This window comes from Neopsephotus bourkii, unplaced genomic scaffold (genome assembly GCF_033783945.1).
Source record: "Neopsephotus bourkii isolate Nb327-2 ecotype Australia unplaced genomic scaffold, CSIRO-AGI_Nbou_v1 NB_1634, whole genome shotgun sequence".
In the NCBI taxonomy this organism is placed as follows: domain Eukaryota; kingdom Metazoa; phylum Chordata; class Aves; order Psittaciformes; family Psittacidae; genus Neopsephotus; species Neopsephotus bourkii.
The window spans coordinates 1478767-1499047 of record NW_026902109.1 but is presented as its reverse complement, the minus strand read 5'-3'; the positions used below and the strand labels follow the sequence as shown (position 1 = coordinate 1499047).

Below are 20281 nucleotides of genomic sequence, written 5' to 3'. Positions count from 1 at the left end.
TTGAAACAAGTTTTAGCAGTGTCTGAGAACACCTAGCAACAAGATTGCCAATGTTTGTAATATTACTCAGGCCTTGGGATTTTGTTCTGTACAACACAATATACCAGATCCTAAATGCATGTTTTCTAATGGCATTTTCGAACCTACTGAAAATTAAAATTGACTATTTAAATTATCTCACAGAGAAGCTCTGGAAATGTACTTTTTTTTTTTTGTTGTAAATGTTATTTGAATTTACTGTAAAGGCTAAAATTGTTTGTAGCTTGCTGTTAAATGATACTTTAAATGCCAAAATGATGCAAAATAGATCTTGTCTAAATATAAATTGAACCCCAAATGCCTAAGTCAGCAGGCTGCTAAAAAAACACTTGTTGCAAATATCAAAATAACTTAGACTTCTAGTTTTAATATCTCAGGCAAAATTTGCTATTCCTTATGTCACACATCAGTGTGACTAATCTTTGATTAACCAAGTTTCTGTCCTGTCTCATGTGCAGTTATGTACATACACAATGCGTATATGGGAATGTGCAAATGCATTTGCTACATTGTAGGTTCTGCCACAGAGAGATGTGTGGGAATTCATGAACATAATGTAACTGTATGTGTGTGATTCTTAACTTGAATGGCCTTGTAGATACCCTTTGCTTTCTGGTACTGAAATTTTTGCAGATGTAGAAAAGTAAAGGGTAAGCTGTAAAAGTAAAGGATATGAGTTTGAGTTTGCTGTTAGTTAATGTTTATCAGTGGACAGAGGACTAATAAGGAAAAAGAGTAAGGAATAAATGTGTTTGGAACCATGAATTTATGCAGTGCTGAATGTTTCCTTGAATAGTTTCATGTAAGTGGGAGAAATACTAACCAAGCCAGATACAACTTAAAACAGGCTAACATAAATATTGCACAGACTGAGGAATGAAAGACAGTGGAGCTTTTATCTCAGAATATGTTGCTCAAACCTTCCTGAACTTTCTTAAGATGGGGTATTTCAGGAGGATAGTGTAAAATACGAACAAACATGGAAGAACGAACACTTGTTTAAGAAGCTTAGTGTAATTATGTCATACAGATTTGTGTCATTCCTATTTAAGAGCTCTTGTGTAAGCACAGAGTGTGAGCAAGTGATTGTGTCTAGGACTGTTAACTGGGAATGTCTGTCTGCTGGTTCTGTCCAGGTTTAAGAATGTGGAGTGAATGGGGGAAACCACAGCATTATTTTGGTCTCGGAACAGCAGCAGCTTTGTGTTTGCTTAGAGGAAATCCTAGAATCTTTCTTGTCTCATGCATATTTTGCATTTGTAATCTGTTGCTGTCAGTTTCCAACTGCAGATCATACATAGATCTGTTTGAACTCTGAATCTGCTGCAGACTTAACTTCCCTTGAGGAGTAAGATTTCCAAATGCACATCAGTGGGTACCCCGTCTTTCTTAAGTGGAAAGGTTGTTACCCAGTTTCTCTGTGACTCTGCTGAGGTCAGCCTGCTGTGCTTAGTTAAAAGCTCTCGCTGCATTCCCACCTCCTCAAGCCTCATGACTGAGTAGCTTCTAGGAGTTTTGCTGAAAGAATTTTTTGACAAATGAAGCACAGCCTGTCACTTAAACTTGTTTCACTGTGATTGAAACAGATTGGAAGGCAAGCCGGTAGCCTGTGCTCCCAGCAGCTCTAGGGAAGTGGGTGCCTCTGCCAGAGCAGCAGTGAGGAGCAGCTGGAATGTAGGCTGTGAGATGTGTAGGCCCAGGCAGCTTTTCACTTGGCATAGCTGGGGCTGGGTAAGGACATATTTGCAGTTTCTTCTTTCTCTGGGTTTCTTTCCAACTTCCCTCCTTGATGAGTAAGAGCATTTCATAGGAGGGGACAGGCGTAGAACCCTAGAATAGTTATGGTTGGAAGGGACCTTAAAGATCACTGAATTCCAACCTCCTTGCCATGGGTAGAGACACCTTCCACTAGACCAGGTAGCTCAAAGCCCCATCCAACCTGGCCTTGAATACTTCCAGTGACAGGGCAGCCACAGCTTCTCTGGGCAAACCTATTCCAGTGCCTCACTACCCTCACAGTAAAGAACTTTTTCCTAATATCTAATCTAAATACACCACCCTCTTTCAGTTTAAAGCTATTCCCCCTGTCCTATTGCTCTTGTCCTATTCCCCCTGTCCTACTTGCTCTTGCAAAAAGCACCTCTCCAGAATCCTTACAGGTCCCTTTCAGATGCTGGAGGGCTGCTCTAAGGTCTCCACACAGCCTTCTCTTTTCCAGGCTGAGCAAGCCCAGCTCTCTCAGCCTGTCCCCACAGGAGACGTGCTCCAGCCCTCTGAGCATCTCCTCTGGACTTGCTCCATAAGGTTCATGTCCTTCCTATGCTGGGGACCCCAGAACTGGATGCAGTACTCCAGGTGGAGTCTCACAAGAGCTGAATAGAGGGAAAATATAATCTCCTTCGACCTGCTGGTCACACTTCTTTTGACGCAGTCCAGGATATGATTGGCATTCTGGGCTGCAAGCACACACTAAGAGGTCATCCTGAGATTTGCATCGACCAACACCCCCAGGTCCTTCTCAGGGCTGCTGTCACTCCAGTCTCTGCTCAGCCTGTATTTGTGCTTGGGATTGCCCTGACCCAGGCTCAGGACCTTGCACTTGACCTTGTTGAACTTCATGAGGTTTGCATGGGCCTTAAGCCTGTCAAGGTCCTTCTGGATGTCATCTCTTCCTTCCAGTGTGTCAGCTGTTCTACACAGCTTGGTATCATTGGCAAACTTGCTGAGGGTGCACTACCATGCTGCTGACAAAGATGTTGCACAACACCAGTCCCAATACCAACCCTTGAGGAGCACCACTCATCACTGGTGTCTGCTTGGACATCAAGCTGTTGACCACAACTCTTTGAGTGTGACCATGCAGCCAATTCCTTATCCACTGAGTGGTCCATCCAGTTGAGAGACAAGAACGTCATGTGGGATAGTGTCAAATGCTTTGCACAGGTCCAGTTAGATGACATCAATTTCTCTCTCCTTATCTACCAATGCTGTAGCTCTATTGTAGAAGGCCACCATGTTTTCTGCTCTTATAAGGAAGTCAGTATTAGATGAGTTAAAGCCTTCTCAGCCTGAACAAGCCAAAGAAAGATGAAATTTTCTATATTCTCTCCTCAAGCCATTTGGATGATCTTGCATGCTGAGATACCAGGACTGGGAGGGGCTCTAATGTATATCTTCTGTAAGAACCTAGTGATCATCAGCTGAGAGAAACTGAAGAAGAGATAAACTATTAGTAAATGTGTATCTATGTGAGTATGTATTTCAGTTGTCTGTCCTTTAGGTATCTAGGTAGCATTATGAATGTCTTGAAATTCTGCACGTTTGTCTAATGTTTTCTGTGAACATTTTATTGTCTTCTCCTTTAGTGTGTTGCTAAAACAATTCAGGCTGTCAATCATTGAAATTATCAACTCATCATTGGTCTGTCACAGACAACAGATTGCAGTGGTGAATCTGGGTAATCTGTTGTTTGGGCTGCAAACCCCCCACACATCAATTTTCCGAAAAACTGAAAAGCTCAATGCCAAGGTGTACTTCATTTTCCATTAGTGTCTGGTATAATAGAAAGCCACTCTGGACTGAGACAGATATTTCTTTCTTTTAATCTGATGGGATTTGTAATGGTATCCCTTTCCACTGCAAGTGCTAGGTCTAACGGAATATGGCTGTTGATTGTCAAGATTATTTTATTTACACAGGGTTTTTAAGTATTAATGCATTGTATTATACAGCCAATCAAAGCAAGCAATACCTGAAGAATTTAAGTATGAGGCAGTGTAAGATGTTATAAAGACATATGAGGAATATGGAACAAGCACTGAGTTGTTTTGTTTATTTATTCTATAGATGGAATAAACATGCAATCCCTAATGGTAAGCAAACCTTTTTCTGAGGCACTGTGAAATTCTGAGTGACCTGGGTTTAGGAAAAAAAAAATCACTAAAACATTTTAAAAACTATTTTGGAGGCTTTGTTTTATTATAAGCAGTAAATTCTTTAAGTGTAATTTGAATGCAGTTGAATTATACAGTGAGCTTGTGTGGCACAGAGTACAGAAAAAAAATCTGAACTATTATAATTCTGGAATTTGATCACTGCTCCTGTGTTCACTCAACCAGGTTCCACCAACTGTGCAAAACCAGCATTTACATGCATTATAAACAAAGGCAGACATAAATACATATGAAATGCATACAGAAAGCAAGAGATAATACTAAACCAAATCACTTACTTTGACTCAAATTTACTTTCTGTTGCCAAGAAAAATATGATTGAGTTGATTTTCCAGAAAAGGATTGAAGCAAATCAAGTTTTTATTGCTTAAATTTGACAACAAAACTTACAATAAAAATGCCAGAATAATGCTTTTTACGTATTATTCATAGTTGATGGAGAATTTTGGAAAATGTTGGTTTTCTAGGAGATGTTAGGAACACCACCTGTAAGTTTTGCTTGCTAAGAAGTAAGCATATTGTTTTACCATGGACAGGTAAATATAATTAGTTGCAGACAGTATAGTTGTCTTTGTATTTTTTCAGATGAAAACTTTTACTTCACATACTTTTAAGGCAAAAAGCAATGGGAGCAGACAAGGAGTGCCCATAATGACAAGAAGTACTTTACTGCTTGGGAGACACCTAGGGAGGGCTGAGGTCACCCAAGAGGGAAGGTTCAAACCTCACCATTTCTAATATCGGTCTGATAACTATGCTGTTGGGCAGCCTTTTCTGGGCACTGGGCTCCATAATTAGTACTTTCATTATTTATCATCTCGCGTTTAGAATCCTTCTTTCTAGCCCCTATCTTTTGGATCTGTGTCTGCTCTCTAGGCTTGGTCATGATCCGGTACCTTTATGCTCAGTCTATGTTCTTGCTGTTGGATTCCTGATCTACTCATGACTCCTTGTTTGAAACCCTGACCTCCTTACATCAAAGAGTGTTTGATTTTGTCAGTTTTGAGGCCAGTTCTGCTTCAGTTTGGTGTGCCTTGACTTTATCACTGTTGCTGCTGCCTCTGCTCTGCTGTCTGATTCCCATCCCCAAACCTGATTGCAGATTATTATTAACCACTGGCTATAGCTGTCTGAATTTGGCTGTGTATAAAAATCTGGAAACATACTGTCAGCCTTCAACAGGACATACCTAAGCAGTTCCATACCTGTCAATTAAAACTGGGTGAGTGCAGATGCACAAAGAGGCATCTAGTCCGTCAACATTAAATAAAACCAGCTTCTCTAGATTAAAACCCCTGGTCTTGGGTATTGCAAACTCATAATGTCAGCATACCAGGAGACGTGGCAGATCTCTGTTGCAAAAGGTCAGGGACCCGTTTCAGGAAAATGAATCCTTTATACACTTGAGTTCTATGACTTGTACTTTCCTAGCAATTCCTTCAATCTTCAGAAAATTAAAAATTGGAAGCATCTGGGCATAATCTACAGACTGAGCTTGTCCTTCAGGGTTTTCCCATTGCTTGTGGGTGTTCTTAGGAAGAGAGACCTCTTTACCTTTCTTCTTCCCAAACTTGGCCTTTTGCTCTCCTTTAGGTGAAATAATTTATTGTATTATTAAGAAAAAGCCTCAAAAATGAGAATCTTAAAAATACACCAAAACTTGCTTCAGATTTAATGACAGGAGCTGTTTTTCAGGCAGTCATCAATAGAATTACAGCCTTGAAAATGTATTTAATCAGCACAGTATTTTGAAAATATTATACCAACATGCCATTTGTGCTTCCTCTCCAATTTAAAACAAACGTATACATCTTCTGGTTACAAGGAATCATGGCAGCAGAATTTCAGAACACCTTTCACTGTAGGAAAAGCACTTCACTGAAAGGACAGCAAAGAAATAAAAGGCCAAATGTCCAGTTTTGAATAAATATATGGGCTTAATGCTTGCTTACTAGATAACCATGTCATCCCTGCTAACAGGAGGGTCCTCCCAAGTTCTTACCCTTTCAGGATGAATTTGGATATTATGTGATACTTGCAGACAAGGGCAAGGAAAGGGCACTGAGTTATATAAAGGGATATTCTTTCCTTACCCTACCATGGTACTGTATTTCTCTAAGCATATCCCCATCTCTTCCTCTCGACAAGAGAAACAGTTATTAGTTTGGAGCAGTAGCATGGTTTTAAAGTGAATTGTTCGATTATTCCTGTTTATCGCATTTTTGTGTCAGTTCAGAGTGTTTTGGTGCATGCAAATGGAGTTCCTTTGGAGGAAACTAAGCCAGAAGCCTTGTTCCAGTGGGCATAAAATTATCTGTGTCCTGTAATAGGGGTGTGACAGTCCAAATAAGTGACTGATCCTTCACATACCTTTGAAGACCACTTATGGTGGGGATGTAAAATCCGAAGTAAAACCCCAAATTATAGATTGTGTAGATGAAATGGCAACAACATTGCCTGCTTTCATCTGATTCTCTTGCACCAAATCACAGGCTGATGTAATAGCTTGCGGTCTTTAGCTGTGTTATCTTCTAGTGCTGTAAAAAACTCCAAGCTGAAGTGTTTGTCTCTTTTTAATGTTAAAATCTGAAATAGTCACAATCTAAACAGCCTACTTTTTGTAAAATAATACACAGAACTAAAAGCCCTTGGTGATTAGAGGAAAAGTGTTCTACAGTGTGTGAGCAACTCACAGCATGATGCATCTTCATTACAATAATGCAAAATTATGATAATTTATCATAAAATCTGCTGACAATAGGCATTAATCTCTTAGTAAAGCAAGTAGTAAACTCAATTCCCATGGCAATGCAATTCATTTTGTTCCTCTCCCTCTACTACACACATGGAAGACTGGTCATTGTCTGGGCAAACTAATTTCAGCCTTAACACTATTGGATTTTTGTGGGATTCTGGTGGAATGTCAAGTCAGTGGTAACCATGGCATTGGTAGCACATGTCTGTATTTCATCCAGAGCAGCGCTCATACTTGATGAGCACCTATCCTTTCATCTTCAATTTTAAAACAACATTACTAAAGGAAAGAATATGAGTTCTTTCAGAAGTAGTTCTCAGTAATACATTTGTCTGCTGGAAGTATTTTTTTTTCCCTTAAAAAGAAAAAAAAAGGTAGAATTGCTTGATGTCTTCAGAAATGTGGACAAATGTTTGTGTAATGAACTGCATGTTGTTTATTCCTTATTTTTGTGTAGTTGTATCTTTTTGTGTGTATGCATGTATGTGTGTGTATTTATATATATATAGTAGAGATAAATTATTTGGTCAAGCAAACCTCCTCTGGGGAAAGGTTATGTTCTCCCATAATCATACGGTGTCTTGTTAATGAAACTTAATACTTTTTACTTAAGCAGTTACATTTTGGAGGCTAATAAAATAGCATGTTGTTTCTCCTTGTTGTTTCTTCTGTTGTTTTTTGTTTAAGTCCACACAACTTCTCTGTATTTCCACAAGTTTCCATCAGCCTTAAAAGCCATGAGTTATTTTATAAATTTCCAGCCTACCATGCATTTGCTCCACCTCAGAACAAACCAACAGTTTCAGTTATTGCAAAGCAAACCATGTATAACCAAATATATGTGCTTTCAGCTTTAAGAGCATGGCAAGTTGGCTGACTCCAATATAACAAATAGCTTCTGTGCTGTCAATTAACAGCCCTGAGAATAAGTTTTTTTTCTTTTATTGATTGAGTCATAGCTGTTTGCATATTCTGGACAATTGAGTCCTATTATGCAGATAACTTACAAATACTAAAGTAAAAGAGAAAAATTCAACCTGCAAAATGTCTTTGCTTCATGTGAAATTGTCCGAAGATAATGCTGACAGATGCTCTTTTAGTAAAGACCTGAATTCTGCTGACAAAGAGAGGTGGAATGAGTCTGGCAACTGTAAATTAATTTTTAAAGGCAACCAGTAACAACTTAAAATCTCCACCGCAAAATAAAAGATCCTGTTAAATGCAATTTCAAACTTGGTTTCATACCTGAGATTTTTGCTGCACAGAGCAAGCAGAGCTTGGCCTAAGCTGCAGCAGGCAGTTATGCCTTGGTCATTGCAAGCCTTCTGATTCTGGAACTGTTTGCGATGGGTTTGGTTTAGGTGTATTTTGTATGCCTAGTATGAAAGTGGCACCATATACAACTTTTTAACTTCAGATTTTATTTTAAGCTATGTATAACCTTGAAGTTTTGAAGCATTTAGAACTGTAGTCTTGCTTTAGGTTTAATTGTAAAATATGGATAACTTACAGTCACATTCTCTCAATAACTCAGTAAACTATCCAAGCAATGCTGTTGCTTGATGCAGGTACTACTATGCTGATAGCTGGTAAGCTCATGCATTTCCAGAAGTTTGACACAAGATGTTAGCAAGATGAGGCAAGAGGGGTAGTTACAGAGTGGAAAAAATGGGAGAGTAGGTGTCCTGGGTTCAGCTGTAGCAGTCATTTTTTCTCCTTCTTAGTAGCTGGTTCAGCTTTGTGTTTTGACTTTCGGCCTGGGATCGGAGTTGATAACGCTGATGTTTTAGTCTGACCAAGGACTTTGTGAGCCTCATGCTCTGCCAGGGAGGAGGGAGAGCCAGGAGGAAGCAGAGACAGGACACCTGACCCAAACTGACCAAAGAGGCATTACATACCACAGCACATCATGCTCAGGATGTAACTGAGAGTTACCCAGAAGGGCTGCAGGGTTGGATGAGGTATGGGTTCGTGCTTGGTCAGGCTGGGGGGGTGAGTTATCGGTTGGCTGGTGGTGAGGTGTATTCTCTTCCCTTATTATTTCCCTTATTATTATTATTATTGGTGGCAGCAGCAGTGATTTGTGTTATACCTTAGTTACTAAACTGTTCTTATGTCAACCCGTGGGAGTTGCATTCTTTTCAATTCTCCTCTCTGTCCCTCTGGGAGTAGGGGGAGGGAAAGAAAGGGGGGAGTAAACGAGCTGCCTGACTGGTTTTAAACCACGACAGTAGGCAAGAGGGGTACCTATGGAGGGGTGGCCTAGCCAGTGGCCACCCAGTTTCCCCAGTGGGTTCCTAATGCCCCTGCCCCCTACTATCCCAGGTCTTACACCATTAGGAGCCCTTTGGTCTCTGCCCTGTCCCTACTGGAAGACACTCCTTGTTAGAGGTCCTTGCGTTAGAGGTCCTTGCACATCTCCCCAGGAAGCTGTGAGAAAGGTGAAACCTTCAACCCTGACAGTCTGGAGGCCCAAATGCTTCTTGAATCCCCCAACATTTATAGACATTCCATGTCTCACCTAGGTAAACACCAGAGGAATGGCCCCCAGAATGCTACTACATTCACCAGTTATGTACTTCATCCCAGGGAGAACCCATATACACATAGAAAAGCACCAGTCAGAGATTTTACTGTTAAATACTTTAGGTTGTGGAAGGGTAGAGAATATATTTGAGTCTAAACAAATTAGAGATAAGCACCTGATAGATATGTTTTAGGGTAGATATTTTATAACGATAAAAGTTTTTATAAATTTTCCTTGGTTTCTGAGTTGACAGCTTTCATGAATATATGTAAACTATTTAATGAAAACCTCAGGCATCATTCTCTTGTTATTTTTCTTATTTGAAGCTGCCTCTATCTGGAATAAAATAACAGATATCAAAAGCTATGTATTCTGCTTTTCTCCATTTTAAAATAAGAAGGATAAAACTATTTTTATAAAGGATTAATATGTGATAGAGTTGCTCTTCTTAATCAATAATTAAAATATGCACAATATTATTAATCTTCTGTTTTTTGCTTCCCAGGTGATCAACATATAGTCTCAACAACCACGGCTAGGAAGTGCGATTAAGGTACCATAATTTCCCTTTTAATATGGGCATGCTTTGGGTGAAATTGATTTCCAAAATATTCTTCCCAATAATCCGTTTAGTAACCTGCATTCCTTGAGGCTGAGTTCACTTTGGGATTTTTTTATTTACCGCTTTGTTTCCTGCACTTCCTGAAAACTACAGATGTTTTTCCTTATATTCCATTTAGTTTTTTGTTTTTAAATTTAGTAACATTTTCAGATGTCTGCATAGACACTTATACTGGGAATAATGTTTGCATAATGTATTTGTGACAGAAAGTCATGTCTTTGAAATATTAACTCAGAAAATGTAGGGGAATTATAGAAAATCTGTTGATAGGAGGCTTTTGGAATTATGGCTGCTGTACGCTCCATGGCACTAAGAATTTGTTGATTTCAATCACAAGATGAAAATCAGCTCAGCAGCTCTGGTGTACCACAGGGAAAAGGTGGTTGGTTTTGTTGGAAATACAACTATCATGACCAGAGTTATCTCTCTTCAAGACATGTTTTCACTTGTAAATTGCTAACTGGGACTTCAAACAAGGAGTAGTGAGATAAGAGAAGGTAGAAATATGTTCTGTTCCTTTTTGTTGGCAGATTTCACTGAACTTGGATGGCAGTGTAAACAAAAATGAAAAAAGTATTTTCTTTCCTATGAAAAATGCAGAAAAAGTATGAACAGGGTAGCACATCTGTGCCACCAGCTTAAAAACAAACAATATTAGACAGTTGTTGTAAAATGACATGAACAAATTTTTGCCAAAGCAATTATCATGTCAGTATTTCCATTTCACTTCTAAATGCTCCACCATTGGTTTAATATTGCTGTTGAACTAGTAAGCTGTAAAATCATTCTGGAGTACTAAATGACTGGTTTCCCTTCAGCTGGGAGTTGATTCTAACTGAGGATGAGTAAAGGAGAGGAAAACTCATGTTTTTGTTAGCTACCACCTTTGTAGAAACTGCTTACTTTTCTGATTTTTCCTCTAGTCACCAGAAGTCTACTATCACATGTTAATTTGTTTATTAAGGTTAATTTCAGTATAGGAATAACGTAGTCTGACTGGTGAATACTCACATATCTGCAAAAAGAGCAAACAAGAAATCCTGAAAAGTACATGCAAATTAGGTCACTTCAACACCGTGTAATGTCTTAGGACAAGTTTTGAGAAAAGAGTAATGGAGAGCATCATCATAAGTGAAAAGTGTGATAAAATGCAAAATTCTGATCAGAACGTGATTTAGTCTGACAAGCCTAATGTTTCTTTTTGCTAAAATAGCGAACATCTCAGACTACAGTAACGCAGTGGGCTTAAGCCCTCTAGATTTATAGGAAGCTTTCATTCAGTGTAGTTCCCAAAGGAAGTTATTACTTAAAGTGGAGATGGTGCAGATTAATACAGGAATTATAAGAAGCTGTCTTAAGCAGATAAGGAGTTGAGAAAAGACGGGACTGTCAGAGGATGTACCGAGAGGTGAGTTACCAGATTGCAGGGGATTTATAGGAGGTATTCATAAGGGGCAGGTCTCGGGACCAGTCTTCTGTAATATTTCCTTTAGTAACCTTGGCACAAGGTCTTTGATACAGTTTTTTAAACCCTTGTAATACTGTTGAGGACAGAAGTACTATAGGGAAGAATTTTGTTGACTTTGTGGATTAGTATAACAAAGACAGGATGAAATGTAATAAGCACACTGCCTAGCTGGTTAGGGACTAATAGCTGGGGGGTAACTACAAATTAGGATTTCAGCATATGGAAGTTCGACTTAAAAGAAAAAAGTAGCGTTTGGTTGTAGCACAGAGCATAAGCTTTTGTAACCTACATAATTTTCATGAAAACCTGTTTACCAGAGCACTGCAATTTAACTAATTTAGAGCATAGGCATCCAAATTCTGGTAAAATTATATCTGAGATTTTAAATAACAAGTTCTGAACCTTATTCTGTTAAGTTTGAATCTGCTGCAGGTGTGAACATTAACCTTACCTTAGGAACAGAAAGTTGCAAGACTACCAATAAGTAGGTTACTGTAGCAGCTGAGGAACTGATCTTCGCATAACCAGCCCATTTGCCTCCTCCGCTCCAAAAGTCCCCAAACAAACCAAAAGCCTGGAAGCAAGCCAGTGCAGATCTCAGGCACTAAGTGAGCAGTCATGTTACTTTGAAGTAAGAAACCTCAACTAGGAGAGGTGCTGTAGCAGAAGCACAGCCACAGATACAAGGCTGAAGGCAGAGTAATAACTGTAATGAAGCAAGGGGAGGCCCAGGAGGTAGCCAACGTATGAAACTGTACGGTTTTGGCTATGGGAGGGAGGAGTGCAGCAATGCACTTACTGTGGGTCAGCTCAACCTGGTACAAAGGCAAACTGATGCATTCAGTGCTTGTCCCACCTCACAGAAGAATTGCAGTCAGAGCCAGCACATGGTGTGACAGCCCAGCTTCTTGAAGTGTGCCAAAATATACTGAGCATCAGCCTTACTTCCCACTGGTAGATGTGTGCTGACTGGGAGAGCTCAATGTCCTCAACATCAGCTTCTTTGAGGAATTCAGGAACACTGAAAGGTTCACTGACACACTACTGAAGCTAGTGAACTACAAAGCTACATCTTTTTGAAGAACCCTAAAACTATTGAGAAAGAGGAAAAAAAGAGAACATTTTAGCATTATTCCACCTCCAGAGTAGCAGCCTCAAAGTCATGCCAAAATGATGTCATGGTGGTAGAAAGGAGAAAATGAACCCAGAAATGGGCCCTCCCCAGTGAAATATGGGTAAGCTATACTCTATGGCTAACCCTCTGAGGACTAGTTATTAAAGCCAAAAAGGTGAGAAAGTGGTACTTCATTACTGTACACTTAAGAATTTGTGCTTCCATTAGATGAAAGGAACACTCTACAGATCAACAAAAAAATGATCAAAAAATCCGAACCCGGAGGTAGGACTTGATCAGTTTTCTGAGAGAATGATAGCAGTAGGGTCTCAAAAGAACCTGTGCTTAATCCTGTGATACTCAACTGATAACTGAACTGGAAAAGATGACAGGAGTGTGCTGGTGATGCTTTTATTCAGAGCACTGAAAATGAGTGCTGAGTGTAAAAAAACTGCAGAGGGATTTTGCAAAAAAAGTTCCTGGGCAAGGCAATGGCAGGTGAGATTCGCTGGAGGGAGGTGCTAAACGAAGACGAGAAAAATCCCACATATGAGGTAATGAATGCTGAGCTGAGTGTTGCCACTCACTGACCAAAATGTTGGGCATAGCTAGACCAGTAGAATATAAGAGATACTTTCCTAAGACTGTTAACTTTAGTTTTGAAAATGTTAACTTTAGTGTCGGTAATGGTTATAAAAGCAAGTAGTGTAAGGAAAGGTACAAAAAAATGCATGGATATATATGGATATTTTCTACCATGTGATATTTTTACATTTCTACCATGTAAACCTATGTCTCTCTTGCATCTTGAGTACTGTGCAGTTCTTTTTCTCCATCTCAGGTATAGCAGGAGCTAAGAAAATTTGGAGGATGGAAAGCATGACACAGGTATCTTCCAAGAAACTATTAAACTAGCATTCATTGGCATAGTGAAGAGATAGAGGTCTGAAAACACTCCCTGGGGCTGCTGAGACTGAGCAGGGACCCACTGGTTGTTCTCTTTTCCAGAGTCAGAGGCAGGAAGTGAAATTAGAGGATGGTGAATGCTCAGCAAATACAAAGGAAGGGTCTTCGTAGCAGGTGGTGAATATTGTGGAGTCTGAGTTACGTCAGGAGGTGGATGCTAGCATTTCACATAGGTGCAGATAACAAAAGGACAGCGTTATGGAAGAAAGTGTAGCAGGGCCTGAAAAGCATGAAGACTACTTTTTGTTCAGGCAGTGAGTGAACTGCAAGTGTCTGGGGGTCAGTTGGGAGTTGGGAAATTCTCCCATGGGACAGTTAGCTCTGTGCTTCATGGGCTACTACTGTCTGACAGGGACTGCTGAGTTTGACAGACTCTCCTGTGAAGGTCTGTTTATAGGTTGTTTTGGAGCTTAAACTGAGAGGACCAAGGGGCCACTATTGATGGCTGCTGAAAGGGATTTCGGGCTGTGCCTAGGAAGTAGGAACAAGGAAGTGTTTGCCCAGTTGTACAAGCCTCATTTAAACTATCATGGTTTGGTTACTTGCATCAAAATATGACCTATTTAAACTTGGGAGAGTTATAGAGGATGAGTATTTGCATTGTGTGCCTCCATACCTCCCTGTTATAGGACTGGTTGGGATTTACTTGATTTTGGAACAAAATGAAATGTCTACTTTTTAAAATACATTGAGGGTTCAGATATGAGTGAGGGAATAGAACATAATAATACAGATAGAAAATCAAGTGGACTTAAGTGTGTCTTGAATATGTTTAGACCGGAAATTAGAAAAAGACATGCTAACCAGAGACATGAGTGAAATTCTAGAAGGACTTTCCAGACATAGCTGTGGCACAAAACCACCTTTTTTTGTAGGTGAGGTTTATGGGAAGGATGAGATTACTGAGTGGAAGTGCACCTGCAGGTCTCAGTAACAACTTGCAATTCTGGGAGCTGGGTACCCAATCTGTGGGTGTATCACAGTATCACAGTATGCTAGAGATTGGAAGGGACCTCAGAAGATCATCTAGTCCAATCCCCCTGCCGGAGCAGGAACACCTACATAAGTTTACACAGGAACGTGTCCAGGCGGGTTTTGAATGTCTCCAGAGAAGGAGACTCCACAACCTCCCTGGGCAGCCTGTTCCAGTGTTCTGTCACCCTCACTGAGAAGAAGTTTCTTCTCAAGTTTAAGTGGAACCTCTTGTGTTCCAGTTTGTACCCATTACCCCTTGTCCTATCATTGTTTGCAACTGAGAAGAGCCTGGCTCCATCCTCGTGACACTCCCCCTTTATATATTTATATACAGTAATAAGGTCACCCCTCAATCTTCTCTTCTTCAAACTATAGAGACCCAGCTCCCTCAGTCTTTCCTCATAAGGGAGATGCTCCACTCCCTTAATCATCTTAGTTGCCCTGTGCTGGACTCTCTCCAGCAGGTCCTTGTCCTTCTTAAACTGAGGGGCCCAGTGGACACAATATTCCAGATGAGGTCTCACCAGGGCAGAGTAGAGGGGAAGGAGGACCTCCCTCGACCTACTAACCACCCCCCTTCTAATACACTCCAGGATGCCATTGGCCTTCTTGGCCACAAGGGCACTGTGTCGGCTCATGGTCATCCTGTCATCCACTAGGCCCCCCAGGTCCCTCTCCCCTACACTGCTCTCTTAACAGGTCGTTCCCCAACCTATACTGGAACCTGGGGTTGTTCCTGCCCAGATGCAGGACTCTACACTTTCCCTTGTTATATTTCATCAAGTTATTCCCTGCCCAACTCTCCAGCCTGTCCAGGTCTCGCTGGATGGCAGCACAGCCTTCTGGCATGTCAACCACTTCTCCCAGCTTAGTGTCATCAGCAAACTTGCTGATAGTACACTCAATTCCCTCATCTAAATCATTGATGAATAGGTTAAATAATACTGGTACCAGTACTGACCCTTGAGGCACTCCACTAGGTACAGGCCTCCAACTAGACTCCGCCCCGTAGACTACAACTCTCTGGCTTCTCTCCTTCAGCCAGTTCACAGTCCACCTCACTACCCCAAGCTTTGAAGGAAACAGACTTGAGCTATCTGTCAGTTATATTTGCTGTTGTACAGTAATACTGCATTTGATTATTCCTCTTCCTTTGGACTTCACAAGCCACTTCAGAAGTGCAGGAGGAGCTTTTTGCTTCAATGCTTACTTGATTTCTGGGATTCTTCCTTTCCTCCAGCATAGTTGGACTGGTCTTGTAGGGATGTTTTAATGTAACATATTCAGTCACCTCAGGGTGTCAGTGGTACCCTCCTCCCCTTACCTCCTCTGCTTTTCCTTTCATATGCTATAATTTTTGAGACTTTCCAGCTCATCTCCTAAAGATGATGATTTGATGAAAGTGTACATTTTAGAAGAATGTTACTTTATGGCATGCAATAAATGGAGAGGGCAGACTATGACATCCTGCAGGACACTTTGCTTTTAATATTATCACATGATTGCTTGCAGTTTCTGGGGATCGGTGACCCAGGTGGTCTTTTCTTTGCCCATGTTCCGGTGCACACACTGAATTCACTGTCTGAATTCAAAGCCTGTGAGCTTAGCATTTATCTGAAAGTAGTTGAAGAGCTGTCTTTCCTCAGAGGATAAATCTCTTGCATCTGCACTTCCACTCCTGCCAAGTCAGGAAGCACACAAATGGCTTTCGAGTGCACAGGCACACATGAGATGGCAATGCAGAAGCTGAACTGTAATACCCACAGTAAATCTGGTTCTACCTTAACAAGGAAAACAGCAACAATAATTCATTCAGGTTTGTGTGTAATTCATCAGCTATGTATAAAATATAGTGGTTCTGCAGAGCTACTATTGAAACATAGAATTTAAAAACATGTGAAGTGTAAGACCTTCTTGGAACATACCTGCACTTGCTGTCATCTCCTATGGCAAACCATAATAATAGTAAAGATATAGTATACTAATAGTAAAGTTACAGTAAAAACATTCAGCATTAGGCCACGGATCTTCAGGCTTGTACTTGCAGAAACCCATGCCGATATATTTTTACTGATACAATTAGCAGCAGAAGCTAGAGATAAATTACTGTTACTTATCCACAGTCTGCTGATATCATCACGTTTCTCTGTGGACATCCCTAGGTGGATCAATTCTTCTAACAGAAAGGTGGATCATGACACTTGGATGCAGCAGGCTGAATTATGTCCATGATACCATAATGGTAGATATGTTAGGATCTAAAATATTTGAAGACAAGTAAAACAAAGATGCTAGTATATTCTGTACATTTTAAAGCTACTTAATTATATAAATAATTTTGTGGAGGTCTCTTCCTTTACTAAAAGAGTTAGATAAAAGAATAAAAAAGGCAGGTTAAAAGAAGGTTATGAATATGAGACCCCTGGTGATCTGAACTAGCACATTTTTATAGACTTGTTCTTTTCATAACAGGTTTAGAGCAGTGTAAAGTATTTCCCTATCCTGAGGTCTGCCATTGCAAATACAGTGTTAGTATTTTTGTCAGGACTGAAAATACTATGAGGACTTGAAACAATTTTTTATTTATTTTTTTTTTACAATGACATGACTTGTTTCTGGGGATTTTAAAAAACTGTACACATATAATAAAATGAAAAATTGTGTCATGGTTAGCTTACAGATATAATAGGACCCTAAAGGACAGATGTTCTGGGAGAACAGATATTCATTAGAACATGCTCAAAGGGGGAGATTTTGAAATGTATCCAGAACCTACAGATGGAAACTTTAAATAAATAAATAAATAAACAACCTATAAGTAGCCAATATAAATAATGCAAGGAATGCATAATATGTTCTTGATTGTTGAAACCACAAACAAACATGCTTCTGCATTCTGAACAATCTACAACTGGTGAAGCAGCTTTGGAGTGAGGTTAGCTGGAAGGAGAATGGAGCCAACTGGCCTCCTGGGCATTTGAGAAAGTAATGTCAGAATTCCAGTAAAAAGCAAAGTGCTTTGTTCCTCTGTAACAAGAATTAATTTGGGGAAACTCAATCATACATGAATTCTTTAACCTATTTTGAAGATAAATGAAGAAAGGGAAGGGATGTTGAAGGATATTGCATGTATTAGGGTATGAAGTGATAAAATGCAGGTAAAAAGTTACCCCGGAAACAGCTTCAGCTACAGAATAGTACTGATTGTCAGCTTTTTACAGTCACCCTGAGCATACCTACTTTTTGTTCTGCTATGAGTGTAATGTCCTGATTGTTGGGCATGCACAGCACTAGCCTGGAAGTACAATATTTTCAGCCGAGCATGTTGTTTCTTAACAAAGGAAGTTTCATTGTCAAATTAACACGAACAAAGAGTTTCCTTTTGATAGTTGCACCTACAATGTACCACTGAGTCACACATATCATCACTGGCAGCACAAAATAGGGTGAGGCTTTGCTATGAGAAGTAATACGTCAAAATAGTTTCAGGGTTCGTTCATTTTAAGAAACCAACAGCAAAACTCAGGAGAATATTAATGTCAAATCAACAACCAATACAGTTTTCCTTTAGAAAGAAAACTCACGCTAGCAGCTAGTTTATTTAATTGTGCTGATTGTGAAGTAGAAAACTGTAAACTCATTAGCAGAAGCTTAGTGTGTCAGAATTGCCTGCTGTTCTGCTATATGAAGAAAAGAAATCTAGCATTGAACACCAAGAATCAAAAACTTTGTTTTCCCAGCAAATACAACTAGTCTTTTTTTGCACATGAATGCAACTACCCAGTCTTTGTGTAGCATTTTCCCTGCAAAAGTAGAGATTATTTTTTAAATGTTTTTCACAGTGAAATTATAAAATATTCCAGTAGCAGAAAAATGGTTTATCTGTCTCTAATAATCTTACCTTCTGAGCTGTCCAACTCTTAATTTTAGACCAGGGGCATGTCTGGTGCCACCATTAGCTGTAAGTCTAGATCTGTAGCCCCTTCCACAAGAAACCCTTGAAACATTCCTGCACCAGCAACATTTCCCATTAGCAACACCTGGCATCCCCAAACTTCATCAGTTTAACCCCTAACCCAGGAGCACCTTGTGGGTTCACTAACAAATGTAATCTGCTTTCCTGGTGTGGTCTGAATTCCTGAACTCTAGTTCTTGTCTTTCAGCTGCCATGCTCTGAAGCAGTAGCCATACACTAACCCTACTGCAGTAGCCCTACCGCAGTAGCCCTACTTTGCCATCCCAGTGACCATGGGGCATATTCTACCTCACTTTAAATACTTGTAGTATGTCAAAATTCTTAAAAAGTAGCCAGGCAATTCTTACCTGGACTGTGCTTCCATTGTTAATCCCATCTTAACTTGGTGACTTCTTTCACTTATCCACCTACATATAGTTGGGTAGGCTACCTTCACAGGATATTCCTTCTCTGATTATAATCTTTACCTTTTTTTTATAAACACTATATCCATAGGAAGGCAGGCAAGTAATTTGTGTAACAACATTATGGTTTTTCTGTATTATTTTCTATTTCCTTAATATCTTGCTTGCTACCAAGAAAATGTCTATAAATGCTAAATTCCAGCTCTGACATATTATAACAAGGGTAAATTACTGAAATTAGAGAAACTGATTTACAAATCCATGATATTAAATAAGTATTTACTGATAAACATTCTGGTAGGGTTTTGATGCAAGAGTGAAGTTGCAAATGAAAGTATGTAATAAACCGAAGAATTCACATTAATTGACAGAGAAGGGAGCACATTCCTGTATGCTAAAAAACAGTGCAAAGTTAAGAAATTATTTTAAACAACATGCAGCTCTTTTGTAAATTCTTGAATCTAGTGAATTTGCCTGGGTTTTTGAAAAACATTTCCATATTACTGTGAAAAAATTACCATACATTATTAAACTAACTAAAAGGCTGTGTCTTTTTGTTTTGTAGTTTCTGGCAATTTGGATGATCTGTGAATCAGTTTTGCCACTATTATCCTATGCTATAATGTGCTCTCAAGCACATTCCTGCTCTCTTTTGTAAGCAATGCTTTAGCAAAGTACAGAGTAAAAGCAGCAAATAACTGTCCAGGTTTTGTTCTGTTTCATTTTTAACATGGTGCCTACTCTCACAAGATTTCATTATGGCAAACCTTGATATACTTAAGCTTCCTTACATGATTGGAACAGGATGTTGAGACTTCCTTTTGTGCTGCCCATCTATAACATTACTAGCCAGACCAATATGCTCAAGAAAGAGCAAGATTGTCCTTTCTTACAACAATAATGGCTTTATTCTTCAGAAACTAAGAATATTTTTATTAATTTTGCATCAGTAACTGCATTGCTACAGTTTCTTCACTCAAAGTGGTAGTTCTTGCAGATTAAAAATTTTGTTACGGTTCAGTGCTGTCATCTTACTGTTGATGGATGCACTTGCATCTGTGTCTCCAGCTAACTGTGAAGCTTGACTTCTTCAGCCACAAATTTACCTTATTTTCACAATAATCTACATTTTCTGTACTAAAATAATGGCATTGGGAACAAAATGTTAGTTACATCATTAATCAAATAGCATCTCAATGGGAGACACAGCAGCACCAACAGTTTATTAGACATCCCTTTGTAAACTATGTTCTTGTACATGACATTGTGAATTTGCTAATAGGACACATATTTATGCATTTCACATTCATGTACACCAGTAGTCAAGCTACAAACACATGCCTTTACACATAAATAGCATCATTATTTGGAGGTAAGCCAGCTTACAAATATTCTGAGTTAAGCAACAGCAGGTCTAATTTTAATAGTCAAACTGGAAGCTTGACACTTTCATTAGCCTTTCAGTATCTGAACTGATATGTC

General features: G+C 39.5%; 1 long non-coding RNA gene across 1 annotated transcript in view; it reads left to right on the top strand.

Annotated features, from left to right (window-relative positions):
• LOC133223299 (uncharacterized) overlaps nucleotides 1-9906 on the top strand; it is a 312054-nt gene extending 302148 nt beyond the window's left edge. The window contains exon 5 of the long non-coding RNA XR_009728518.1: nucleotides 9780-9906. This is a non-coding gene — a long non-coding RNA (uncharacterized LOC133223299). The remainder of the gene's footprint in view (nucleotides 1-9779) is intronic.
• Nucleotides 9907-20281: the final 10375 nt, after the last annotated feature.